Here is a 14,651-nt window from a genome sequence, read left to right on the forward strand (position 1 = left end):
TGTTGAAGTTTTAACCCCTATTACTTGTGAATGTGACTTGAGCTGGACATAGGGTCTTTGCAAATGTAATTAGGTTAACGTGATATCATATTGGAGAAGTATGGGCCTTAATTTAGTGACTGGAATCTTTATAAGAAGGAAATTTTCCCACAATGACACAGTCAGGCATGGAGACAGAGGTGGAAAGATGTGTCTATGAACCAAGGAATGCCAAAGACTACTGGCCACCACCAGAAGGTAGTAAGAGGCGAGGAAAAATGCTCTCCCAGAGCCTTCAGAGAAAACATGGCCCTGCAAATAATTTGATTTTGTACTTCTAGCCTCCAGAACTATGAAAGAATAAATTTTTGTTCTTTTAAGCCACCAAGTTTGTGATACTTCGTTATGGCAGCCCTAGAAAACTAATGCAATAATATTCTCTTGAATTCATTTTGCCCTAAACCTTTTATACCAATGTAAGAAAGCAAATTAAACCACAATAGGTAAATTCTGAATTTCTCAGTTATTTTATATTTATATGAAAGCCTTGTTTTCTAAAGTCTAATCCAGGAAACTGTTCTTAGCAACGCCAAACATTATTTCATGAAAATGGAGAAAAAATGTTTTTGTTCTTTTTTTCATTCAATAAGCGTGTTTATTTCTTGTTTTTTTTTTTTTATTTTTAAGGGTACATATCAATGGGCCCTGTAAGTATAAAAGAGTAATTTGGGTCACTCGGAGATCATGTTCTCACCCAGATTTATAAGTGTAGATATAAATACATAGATATTTGTTCAGTTTAAAGTCTAAAAATGTTTTATTCACACTTTCTCTGAAAGCATGAATAGTGTGAACTATAAATTCAAGAAAACTATGCTGTGGAAATACTTTATTTTATACTAAATTCAACCTAGGAAGCTATTGATACCATTTATATCAAAACATTTATAAAATGTTCCCTTACCAAAACCTCTAGAATATTAAGATATTATTTAAAATCAGCTTCATGTATGAGAGAAAAATATATTTGAAAGGTCATCAACATAAAGGGAAAGCCTCACATAGATTAACAATAGAAATGTAAATGGATTCCCAGTAAATAGAAGTCACGAGGAACTCATTATACACATAACCACATTTTCCTTCTGCCGTTTGTTTATACCACTACCAATAGTATGCTTTACAGAACATACTAAACTGAAATGCTCAACCTTTCAGTGTACTATCTGTAACAACATCAGAATAATTAGGGCTTTTAACAAACTCTACTCAAATGTTTCCCTATTATAATGATTATAGGGACATTGAAAAATATGTCCTAAAGTGCTGAATAGATACTTCTGTTTCATACACCCAATACATCTTAGTATAACAATGTAAGCAAAACTCCTATCCAGGATTATTATTATAATCTTTCTTTTCCAATTTTAAACAAGGTTTCCTGAGTGTCTCTGTCTCTCTCTCTCCCTATCTTTCCCTCTCTCACATACACATACACACACACACAGACACACATGGACTTGGTGTCATACTGACAAGGACTCAAGTTTTACCTTCATCACTTATTAACTATGCAAGTTTTAGCAATTCATTTAATATCTCTATATCTCTGTCCCCTCATTTTAAAATTATATAATAGAATCTAATTCATAGGATTGGTCCTACAATCAAATAAGTAAAACACATGTAAACCATTTAATACACGGCCTGAAATAAATGGTAGCGAGAAGAAATTTGAGACCTTCCCCCCTGGGTTCTGTGAACTCAGATATGGTCCATGGGCCTAGTTTGCAGTCCCCTGATTTAAACACAGAGAGGATTTAACACTATCCCATTGGTTGTCCAAGAGCAGTGTATAGGAGAGCATAAAAATATTCTCTTATCTTGGGAGAAAGGAAAAAGTAGATGAGAGTGAAAAAGAATAGATCTTTTGTTGGAAAAGTGAGGATATAATCTATGTGGACTGACAAAAACTGACTGAGATGGGGACATATTCATCAGTAATATAAACAGTGCTGAGAGGTCAAAGCTCAAATTAAGGAAGGACAAGCTATGTCTCTAGCAGAGGCTAAATGGGGCTGAAGATGACCAAGCAACAGACTCAAATTTCATTCCTAGCCTTGATCCCTGAGGCCATGTGGCTGCCTAAGATTCTCTTGAAATCAAATCTTAATCAAGGGAAATGATTTGGGGGTTAGGTACATTAGGCGGGACAGAATGAGTTTAAGAAACCATGAGGAAGTGCAATCAGTGCAAAGAAGTTTCATAGAACCTGAATCACTATCCAGGTTTTCTATTCCTTTATATCCAGTAAGAACCATCAATTATTAGAAGTCCACTTACTACCCAGTAACCTCTCAATGTGTAATAATGCTTATCCATACAGAGAGATTACATCCAATAGCATGATTTAACACTTTCCCATAGGAATAATCCATATAAGGGGCCAATACCATTAAATAAAGGTAGAGAGTGGCCACATGACTGTATAACATGAAAGAAATTCTCATTCATTTCCATAATAGAATTAGGAAAAATTTGAATTCTCCTACTAAGCCACAACAGGGATGAGATATGCTTCATTATAATAACCTTCATTTAACAATGCACTAGAGACTTTGCCTGGTGAGCAAGCTTTCCCTGTCTTTGGTCAAGAAGTTTCAGTCAAGCCCAGCTGGGCATTGCTCAGTGGTTGAGCGTTGGCATGGGATCCAGGGGATCATGGTTTCGTTCTGGTCAGGGCACATGCCTGGGTTGTGGACATCCCATCAGTGACGAATCTCTCATCAATGGTGTTTCTATTTCTCTCCCTCTCTCTTCCTTTCTCTGAAATCAATAAAGATTATATATATATATATATATATATATATATATATATATATATATATATATATTTTAAGTGTCAGTCAAGAATATTTAGGTTAACAAGTCATCACAAAAACAATGTAAAAGTTTTACCACTGCTCTCCCCTGGTTCTTTAAGCTACTATTGCATCTGACCTTTCCATGATGACTTGAGATTCATCCCAGATTTCTAAATCTCACTCATCTCCTACATTCAACTCCTAATTCTATAAATTGTACTGCGTTAATATCTTCCAATTCTATTCCACTATTTTAGCCCATCTCCCCAGCAAGATTTTAAGCCTTTATTTTTCTCTCCTTTTTGCAATGTGCTTGTTCCTGGTTACCCTAACTTCAGTGTTATCAGTCCTTTTTCTTATTCCTTCAACTATATTCTAAATACATGTCTCAAAAATATTTCTAAAACATAGATCTGATTGTACCAGATGCCTGTGGATAATATATAAATTCCTTAGCAATGATATTCAGGACCCTTTATTTCACTAACTACTTAAGGCTCTTTTCCCACAATGATTGGTCTAATCATTCCATAATTCAGCCATCCTGAGTGATGTAGTTTGTTAATAATGGTAATTGCATTCTTCAGTTTAGAACTATTTTCAAATTATATTTTGAACAAAAAATGTTCTGAAAGCATTAGTTATTTTTTAAATAAAGATTTACAAGGTCAAAGAATGTGGGGGGGAAAAAAGACATAAAATTAAATGTATTACGTTACTCTAAAATTTCCCAGGACCTACAATTACTGCATATTTATTCTCTAAGAGAAATAAAATAATACTTAATATATTTTTTATCACAGAACCCATGTGTTCACAAAGTATACATTGCTCTTATCCTACTTCAGCTATTTCACCTATTGTTTTTTTCCAAATACCCAATAAACCCTATTCTATTTTTCTCAAAATACAATGATCAAATATTTTCATCTAAAACTTATGTAAGTATTGACTTGGCTATCTGTATACAGAAAAAAAACAAACGTATCTGTAAGAGTATAGCAAAATTATCTTGGGTCAAACTCAAAACAGTCTTTCTGAGTCACCAGGATTCATTTATACTGCTACTTTCCAGTGCTTTGTTACTATAACTTTCATAGAATCAAAGAAGTTCAATGTTTTGATTTCAGTCTTTCTCATCCAATGGTTTTCTGTTCATTAAATTCTTCTAGGGGGAAAAAGAAATCAAATACACTTTGAGATAAAGTGTTCACTTAAGATCATAATTTTTTTTTTTTTAATATATCTTTATTGATTTCAGAGAGAGGAAGGGAGAGGGAGAGAGAGAGACAGAAACATCAATGATGAGAGAGTCATTGATCGAGCCAGCAACCTGGGCATGTGCCCTGACCCGGAATCAAGCGCCGATCGCCTGGATCCTAGGTCGATGCTCAACCCCTGAGCCAGGCCTGGCCGGGCAAGATCATAAAATTTTGAATAGACACACTTCTTTTTCTCTTTCCTGCAGGAATCCAGGTTATAAAGAGAAATACCTAGATATGGAGAATTGGAATTGTTTGGTGTCACTATGAATTGTGTTGTAGAAAGAAGATATAAGTAAGAGGATAATTACCTAAATAGAAAACTTGAAGAATTTTCTATTTCAATCATTGTGTTGATTTTTAGTAAATATGGGCTCAGTTCAGAAATATTGAATGTTCATGGGAAAATTCCAAACAATATTTGCTAAATTTTGAATACAAACAATTTGAGAGAACAAGTGGGTCATCAGATTACAATTAGCTTCCCCTCACCCACATGGCTTACTTATTTTAGTTTGCAACCATCTGTATTTTTAAATGCCTTGGGCAAAGCTTTATTGAATTGTCTAGAAGAATTTAAGAATTTTTCTTTTGTTTTGCTGCATTGTTAATATTAGCTTGTCAATGACTTGAAATGACCTTTTTATTTCCTTTAAAAAATATTCGGCAATGAAAATGTAGTGAATGGTTGTTTTATTTATGAATATCTCATGCTTTTTTAGCTGTTTTTCTTTCAAAATACATATTATGTTGCCAAGCTACAGCTCTAGACTAATGAGAAAATGATTGTTCTGACTGTTGTTCATTTCAATACTCAATCATGACATTGTGTTAATGTTATTTTTTAAATAGAGTGTCCTTGCTTTTCACAGAAAAAAAATGAGAGAAAAGGAATGATGTTATTGTTGAAACCTTTGAGTGGATGCATATTCATTAGGATGGGTGATATAGAACTCAAATGCACTGGCTGCATCCATTTAAATATTCTTCTATAATTTTCATGAACAATCATTAAAGCAAATGCAGTAATGTGCTGCTATGTCAACATTTTTTTTGCATATATGCTCATCTCAGAGTCTTAAGTTACCTGTAACCTAGAGCAATTGTTAAATCAGAATCTAAGTCAAAGCCTTGGGAAATTCAAGACTGTGACATGGAAATTTTAAAAACATCTATGAACTTGAGTTTGCTTGATATATATGTACAACAAGTTCCACACAAAAAAATAATTCGAGGAAGCATAATTACTTTTAGAATAGTTCATCATATACGGTACTAATACTGACTTGGAAAACAATGATTATAAATTGCAGAGATAGCAAAAGGACAGAACTTTAAATTAAAAACGGGAAATCTTAAGTTCTATTGTGCAGCAATGGTACCTATTCATAATTAATGGGAAGGAGTGTCCTTTGACCAAGAGTGTATGTGGGCAGTTTAATATACACCCAATTGCAGAGAAGCCTGCTCCGTAAGAGTCAGTCCACTAACAAGTACATGCTTTGTGGAACATAACATCTAAATCACCTGAAGTAAACGGATTTGATAGCATAACATATCTGTGGTTAATTATCTCAGCAGTACTATATATGTATTCCTCATCTTGAAGCTACAATAAATGATCAGAAGTGGAAGAAAACTGGATATACTTAAGCAGCTTATCTGCGATTAGACATCTTCCCTGGCAAATCTATATCTAATGCTTGCTATGTTGGGGGGGGAAAGGAGATTATTATTTATGGTATTCTTATAGAGAACATTTGTATTCTACACACAATAAACATACCTTTTATTCAGAAATTTGTAAGAGGGAACATCTGCATGTTAAATCATCATATTTATGAATCATGAATCATGTTCTTTGGTCTCATAGACTTGTCTTGGGGTTAAACCAAAATTACAAAAATTTGAAGCCCCAAAGCCTTGTTCAGAAATAAATTGAAAGCATCAAGGATGCAATGAAAGCAATGAGAGTTTGCTGGTTGGTTGGTTGGTTGAAAATAAACTCTGAGTGTAGGATTTCAGAGAAATTTAATCTTAAATTTTGGCTTTTGTAATGATTTTTGGAAGTACATCAGAATATTTTAGACTTGCTACATAGAGCCATTTTAGAAGGTATATAAGGAATCATTTAGACTTTATATTTTAGCATACATTTCAATTCTCATCTAATTTCATGATAAATATACCAATATTTCACTTATTTATGATATTTCTAACAAATCAGGTACAAAGATCAGTATTAGTGGCTATCTTATCATATTAAATAAATGAAGATATAAAATGAGTGTGATATATTCATTAAAATAATTTCAACTACACAAGATAAAAATGCTAATGTAAAATTATTTTTGCTTTTATATTTCATTTGAATTTTGACTCAATAAAATATATTTTCTAATTTCAGTAAGCAAAAAATAATATCAGACTAACAGAAGAATCTCTTATAAAAACAATGATTTGCAATTATATATTAAACTCTGAGGATAATATATGACTTTTAAAAAATTTACTAAAAGGTTTATTTTTAAAGTTTACATTCACCATGTTTATTCCATGAAATGAATTAAGATAGAAAGTATTATAAATTAGTTTTTAAAGCTATTGCTAAGAATGGTATCAAATACTTTAAGTAGAAGATAAATAAGAGTATGAGAAACATGTGAGAGTGCTTAGAAATTTAAGTTAGAACAAAACCAGAGTTACATAAAAATATGTAATTATACATATATACACTATTGTTTATTATTTTATATATACATGTAGTGGTCATTCATATATACTATGAATATAAATAAATGATATACATAAAAATAAGTAAAAGGATATTAGAGTTAAAGGCATATTATGTGTCCAGAAATAAGTGAACACAAAGGTGTTAATTTCTAATAAGAGAAATGTATGCTGACAAAACTTACTTGTTATGATTTTCTTCTATTATTTGTTTCATGCATTTAGTACTTTCAATTTAACAACAGAGTATGTCTTCTAAGATGAAACACTTAAACTCCAGTGGGGTTTGGATAGTATGCAGGATAAAAATACAGCCATCAGTAAGTAACCTTGCACCAACCTTTTAAACTGTAGCTTATCAACTCTACTGCCTCTTTGAAACTAACATGGTTTGGGCTGAAGCTGACAATCAAAAAGAAATCTGCTTTTTGTTAAAATTTCTTTCTTTCTTTTTTCTTTTTTTTCTTTTTCTGTTCAGAACTTAGTTCTGAATAGCTTGAATACCAAAAAATAAATAAAAAGTACTGTTTGTTTTTGAAATTCCTTTTTTCACTGAAGCCAGCCATAGTCTGTGCCACATCAGTTTCAAAGACTCCGCTTCAGCAGTGGAGCAGCTCTGTTTAATGGGCTGTTATGCAGCTGCCTAGAGTGGGCTTTTCTTGTCCATTTTAAAACTACTGATAGAAACTGTTGGAAAGAGATGGAAAACAGTACTTTATGGTTCAATTCTACTGTCATGTATATGTTGTACTTATACATCTAAAATATATTTTTCAAAATATTTTAGGTGCATTTTGATTTATCTGTATATGCAAACACTTTTCAGATTTTCTGCAGAATTGTTTTATCTTTAAAAATTATTCATAATATATATAGGGCCAACTGATTCTGAAATTATCTGGTTCTTTAAGTTAGTGACAGTTATGGAACAGTACATAAGGGTTCTATTCATATTATATTTAAGAAGTTCAGGCATAGAAGAGTTTAAAGAGAATAAATCATTATTTCCATTATTTGATTTTGAATTTCTTTATTCGATGTTTTCTCATTTAAACATCACAAACTCCTTATAAAATAGTTGTCAGCAGCTCAATAATTTCAATTTTTGCAATATTACTCAATTGTGAGATTAATTCTCAAATCAATAGAATGTTATATTTTTTCCTAGACTTTAATACTTTAGATAGGCAATACAAAAATAATTTTTAAATGTAATTTTATCAACAATGCCAATAATAAATAAACAATATCATACTTGGCATTGAAGTCAGAAGAAACAAAACAAACAAAAACAACTTCATTTGGATAGCACACAAATAAATATGCTGTGAGCTTGAAAATAGTTAAGTAAATTATATGTTTTCTATGAATTTTTAAAAAGGACTTTTAACTCAATAAATCAACTTATTTCAGAGTATAAGTGAGAGCTACAATAATTTGTTTTCTGTGTCATAGTTAATTGAAAAACATAAGAAAAATCAAAATCAAAAGATTCCTTTATATTAGATGCCATTAGAAATGATAGGAAGCTTATTTGCTGTTCAAAACTAAAACACACTTCTCAAATTTTATCTACACATTAAATAAGTTTTGTTGTTATTTTGTCGCCAATGGATACAGAATAATCATTTCTGCTAACTAAATAAAAACTAAGTAAAATTAAACAGGAAGACTGTAACATAAAAATGACTATCACAAAAACCTTTGGGTACACAATGCATGTAAATTATTTTTTCAATGTTATTTTTCATGGCAATATATATATATGGGATTGTTTTAAAATAAATGATTACTTACATATAGAGAAACAATGTTAAAAATGTGAATTCCTTGGAAATAGTTTTCACTGAAAGCAAGGAAAAGGGTATGATTGTGTTAAAAATAAAGATAGTAGATTTTTGTCTCAGAATTCACAGTATCATTCATATAGATTTTAATGGCTTGATTCCATGACTAGAAAGCTAAAAAACAGTCTGTGTCTTTATGTATAATGTGAGAAAAGGGAAGATGGGAAGGGCAATTTGCACTCACTACTTTCACTTAGAAAACCAACATTACCTATATATTCTTCACTTTAAAAATAACTGCATTATTTTCCCTGCTTTCCTGCGACAGAACTGTGTTATGCACACACGCGGTCTTGCAGAAGTGTCCCTTTTCCCCTGCATACGGAAGGCAGCACTTGAATGTTAAATCCAAGAGTGACAACAGTGCTCGGGAGCACTTCCCTATTAAAGCTTTTCATGAGCAGAAAGCTGTGCATGTTGAAAAATCTGTTGCCCACTTTCACAGCCAAAATCCCTATATTTGTGATCTGAATGCAGAAACACCCACAGTCACACTCAAAAGGGTCTGTTTAATCTATGTCCTGATATCATTAGTACTGACAGGGTTTTTAACACTCAGGGAGATAAAACAGTTGTGATATATTTCTTCAAAAAATGTGTTGTCAGTGAACCTGTCCAAAAGCATCCGAGCATATAAACATTCCTTAAGTGGGTTTACTTATCAAGTTTGAAATGACTGGGCTAGGAGAATACTAGGGTTTTGACAGCGTGTGGTTTGAAATTAAGCATGACCCTTTGTACTCTTAAACAGAATTTGTCTATTTTCTTTGTCTCTCCTGATTCAAAAGGGAAGCTGTCACCGCTAAGTGTGGAAAAATGAGAGCAATTATGAATATAATTTTAAAAAATCAATCTAAAATAAAGGATTCCAGCACTGTAAAACACCTTGAAGTAATAAGACATGAATAGACGGCTTTTCTCTCATGATTTTCAAAGCACTGCTATAGAAAAAAACCTGAAGATGAATCAGGGACAGAAAGTTTAAAACAGCTTGTTAATTTACTTTCTGAGTCATATTCCCACACTAAGCAAGTATCTATATTGTTATTTCTACAAACATGCTAATTGTAAACTACCCATTTTTCTTAGTCTAGAGAGTGTCAATGGTTTTAGGTTTTGAAAATAAATTGTTACACTATTTTAAAATATTGTTGTGTGAAGGATAATAACCTTTTATACCATTAATCATAACCAAATCTATTCACAAGGAATTGTTACACAGGACTGAATGTAAAATATTTTGTGGTAAAAGCCTACAAAATATGATGAGATGTATATCCTTTTATCCAACTGAAATCCTTCTCTCTTTCTGAAGCAATGCAGTCCATTTTAATAGGTGACAAGCTAAGATAATTAATACAAATAAGTAACTTGTACAATAATAAATGTCATTTGAAAAAAAAGACTGCCATGGAAGCAAGAGTTGCTGAACTACAATCCTCATAAAATTAAGCAAATATCACAAGTGATTACTGAAGTTCCAAAAAAGTCTCTCCATGTGTGCAAACAACATCACTTAACTGACCAATTTATTCTTTTGTAATTTTGCTCAAATTCTATAAACTGTATTTTTAAAATAAACAGGCAACTTAAACACATAGTATCTCTTCAAATAAGACCGAATGAATAAATGTAGGTCATCAGGAAAACAAAATACTAATCTTTATCCTACTGCTCATAATTATGGGACCCTGGGAAGGGAACCTAACCTTTCTCAATTTTTCATCCATTAAGTTTGGTAAGACAAGTTTCACGTGCAGGTCCGTAGGTCAGAGTCCTCACTTATAGTCAATGTAACACATATTTACTATTCTACACATGCACATTTATCTCACAAATGAAAAATCAAACATGCATCTTTTAAACTATTTCTATAGTTTAATTTATTAATAGCAATTACATTTTTTATCTCAATCAATATGTTTAATTGTCCTTGAGAGGAATATCTTTTGACCAATCTGTCTCCCTTTGGACTCTAATTAGTGACCTTTATGTTCCATCTTACCGGGGAAAGTACCCTTGCTCCATTCATTGAAAAGGAGAGAGAAGGAAGATGTATAGCCAAATCTTCCAATTGCTTTTATTGCAATTTGTAAGTTACCCTAAACTTTCCATTTCCTACCAAACATTGAAAACCAGTTATCTCTCTCTCATGTACAATTTAAAGACAAAAGCACAAGTACATATATGCAAGCACATAATCATAAACATGCTCTGACTCTAAATACTAACTGGAAATGAAGATTTGAGTCGTATTTCTAATAATAATTTTGACCTTATAATATATTATTATTTTTTATGATAATGAAACTATATTAGATAATTCTTGGGATCAACTTTAAGGACCTTCCTGGAAAACTACTGAGGTTCCTGAACCACCTTTTGAGCATGGATTTTTTTTTTAAAGAATGTGTTCATTTAGGACATTGTCAAAGCAGAAAATTGAAATAGAAAAGTTTAATATTTTTACAATATTTCTAAATTTACAAAATAAAGAAAAAACAAGTGGCGAATGGTTAACTGTTTTCTGTATCTTCACTATCATTTGGATAGCATCGACTTGAAAATGATAATATTATTTCCAGCCATAAATTCCAATCATGCATATGATCACTTATACAAGAAAATGACCATTGAAATACTGGTAATATATATATATACATTAGAAAAGGTACCTAAAATACTCCAGTGTAAAGTAAATTTAATTATGCAAAGCCTATTTTATAACCTTCAAGAAATATGTATGAACTCACAGAATATATGTCCAATAAGTTAAACCAGAACACAATGTAGATCACTCCCCTTGTTCCTTTTAAAGGACAATTTAAAAAAACCCTACTAATCTTTTCTTACTTTATTATATATCGTCAAGGTAGAGGGTCAAGACTTTAAATACATTTTAAAAGAGAGAACACCTTGTGATGAGGAGTAGAAGAGAAAAGACCATTTTTCCTAAGGCAAGGTAACAAAAGTTTCAGGGCCATAACATTATTTGGAGGGAGTGGGGGTTTCTTTAAGAATTTGACAGCCAGGCCCCTTGACATTTCTGTCTTTCCCTTCCTGCCGGCCCTGCCCACGTAGGAGGAAAGCAAGATGAAAAGGCTCATAAGAAATGTAAGTGATCTTTATTGACCTGTGACTTTTGTAAAACCATAGCCTCTGGCATGTGACTGCAGTATGCATTTCTTGTCAAAACAGGTAAGGGAGTTGAGCGCAGGCCTGTTGTATGTGTGTGTGTGTGTGTGTGTTCAGAGCTGAAAAGTAAAGGATTTGAAGAAAAAAAGTGGAAGAGAATTGGGAAAAGTTATGGAAGGAAAAGGTAATTATTGCAAATTTTCTCCTTTTGAGAAAAACCAAAATACTTTTATTTTATTTCTCATCTCATTCTCAATCTTTGCGACTCTTCCTAATTTTCCATCAAAATAACTTTTTTTCAAAGAAGTATGGTCATAAATTTGGGAAAAATTTGAAAAGTAGAATTCAGCCTCTAGGAGACTTTCTCAGATGGAATAGGACAGGTTGGCTGGGAAGCATCAGTTCTTCCCTTTGTTAGGAAAATGAATGAAATTGTATCTCAGATTTTGAAAAAATGCCCTACAAGAACATAGGATACATTAGAAAAGGGGAAGTAGAATCCTTTTCCTTTACCTGAGTTTTATATTTTTGAAAAAAGTAGATCACTTAAAATACAGTCATTAAAGCTTGCTATAAATTACACTTTTTCCTCAGAAAGGGAAACAGCATGGAGAAAGATGTATTTTAATGACAGATCCATTTCCCTGCAGAAAATGATTTAAACATAGTAATAAAAAGTGGGACATTATTTCACCCATATTTTCCTTAACCTTTCAGGGCATCTACTCAGGTTTGTTCAAGGGTCATTTTTACAAATACATAAACTGTCAAATTTAAAATAAAGATGAAAGGGAAAATCAACTCTACCATCATCAATACCCCCTGCTGAAAAATCCTACTCAATCTGTTTTTCTCCCCTGGGTTCACAGAAATGTTTCATAAAAAAATATGGAAAAGACAACCTCGCCCTGTGTTTCCACCTGACGGTTGCATTTTCACATCAATCTCACCTGCTTGTTTCATCCCGGGAGCTGCGCTGCGGGGACCAGACCCCAGAGCAGGATGTCAGCAGCAGCTGCCTCTCAGCCGGAGTCCCCTAAGGGGAAACGGTGGGGTGTTTGTTAGCCTACTGGGGGGCTGGTTTGCTCTGGTTCAAAAATCAAACTTGGGAGAGACGCTGACACTAGCTCTCTATAAAATGCCCTACCTGGCTGCAGTCTTAAAGGTGAAAAAAGGTTTCCTAGGGAACCTGCTTTCTGAGAAAATGAGACCTAAATTGAACCTGTGAAAAAGGGGATGCCATGCTGAAGGTGGTTCACATTTGCTCTGCAGGATTCCCTTCTACTGTTGTTTTTAAGTATATACATGGCATGGTCTTCGGAATTTCGTGTAGGCTACTGAGTGACAGGAGGACCAATAAAGGTCATTGAATTCTAAAGGATATTACTTGGGAGGATGTGTATAACTTACACAATAACAGACACTCCACATTTTTGCCAAAACCAACTCTATCCATATGCCTGAGGCCTGTAAAGTTTGTGCCAGGTGAGAAGCTCTGAATGCTGATTTTAATATTTGCCATCCTCTTTAGACAATGTTAACATAGTAAAAACAGAGAAAGCACTCTGGTAAATGCCACACTTATTAGCAAGGTTAATATGGTTTTCATGTCTTCTTAATTGATAGCAAGAATGGGGTGAAAGGCCCAGCCCGTGTGGCTTGGCGGTTGAGCGTCAACCTAGGATCCATGAGATCACAGTTCGATTCCGGGTCTGGGCACACAGCTTGCGGGCTCAGTCCCCAGGAGGCAGCCAGTAATGACTCTCTCTCATCACTGATGTTTCTATCTCTCTCTCCCTCTCCTTTCCTCTCTATCTGAAGTCAATAAAAATATATTTAAAAAAAATAAAGAATGGGCTGAAAGGAGGTGGGGAGGCAGGGATTTATTTATTTATTTTTAATAAAGTCCAAAAGTTACTTTTCTCAGGCTGTTGCTAGGCATGCAGTATATAGTTGACTACCTACCAAGTCCCTTGATGTTCATAAAGATCAACTCACCATCCTATGAGCCAAATTAACTTACATATGATAAGTGCTCAATAATTTTTAAATACATTTTAAACGCCATTTGGTATAGAATGTAAACCCCAAACCAAAGGCTACTTATAGTCATGAATCCACAGACAGATAGAAAAATCTGATTGTGACTCTGTTTGTTGGAAATATGTTTGGTTGAGAAACCAAATGAACAAAATTTTTCTTCTACTCAAAAGAAGGGGGGGGGGGCATTTGTCTTAAATGAGATAGAAACGTATTTCTCTGCTTTATAAAAAAGTCAATAGCTTGAGAGTCTAGAACTAGTATGGTGGCTCTGTTCTAAACGTCCTCAGGAATTTAGGGTTCCTTTCAGCTCATGCCTTCATCAACTACAGAGCTTGCCCTTGCTCCCCATGGTCCAAGCTGATATCCATACAGGCTGCACATGGAAAGAGGAAGAAAGAGAGAGCCAAGGGCATGCCCCTTAGGAAGCTTTCTAGAAGCTGCCCCAGAGCACCGGCTTGAAACACCCCCACTTAAGAACTTAGTCACCTGGACATATCTAGCTGCAAACTTCAAAAGACTTAAACTGTTATGGGAGAAGGGAAGAAACATCAGAGGACAATCATTGGAGAATCATCAAAGTGGTTCCCTCAAAGTGATGCAGTAAAATGCATTCTTGCACTTGAAAAGAACACATCTCTTTCACTACAAAGTATTCTTCCTTTCTCGTCTCAACTCTGAGAGCACAGTGTAAAAAAGAGATACAGTTGGCATGCTGAGAACTCATACGTAGGAATCTAAAACGGGAGAAGCTACTTACTCCTAACACCTTGACATTCTCTGAAAACAAG

This window comes from Miniopterus natalensis, chromosome 9 (genome assembly GCF_054644295.1).
Source record: "Miniopterus natalensis isolate mMinNat1 chromosome 9, mMinNat1.hap1, whole genome shotgun sequence".
NCBI classification, from domain to species: domain Eukaryota; kingdom Metazoa; phylum Chordata; class Mammalia; order Chiroptera; family Miniopteridae; genus Miniopterus; species Miniopterus natalensis.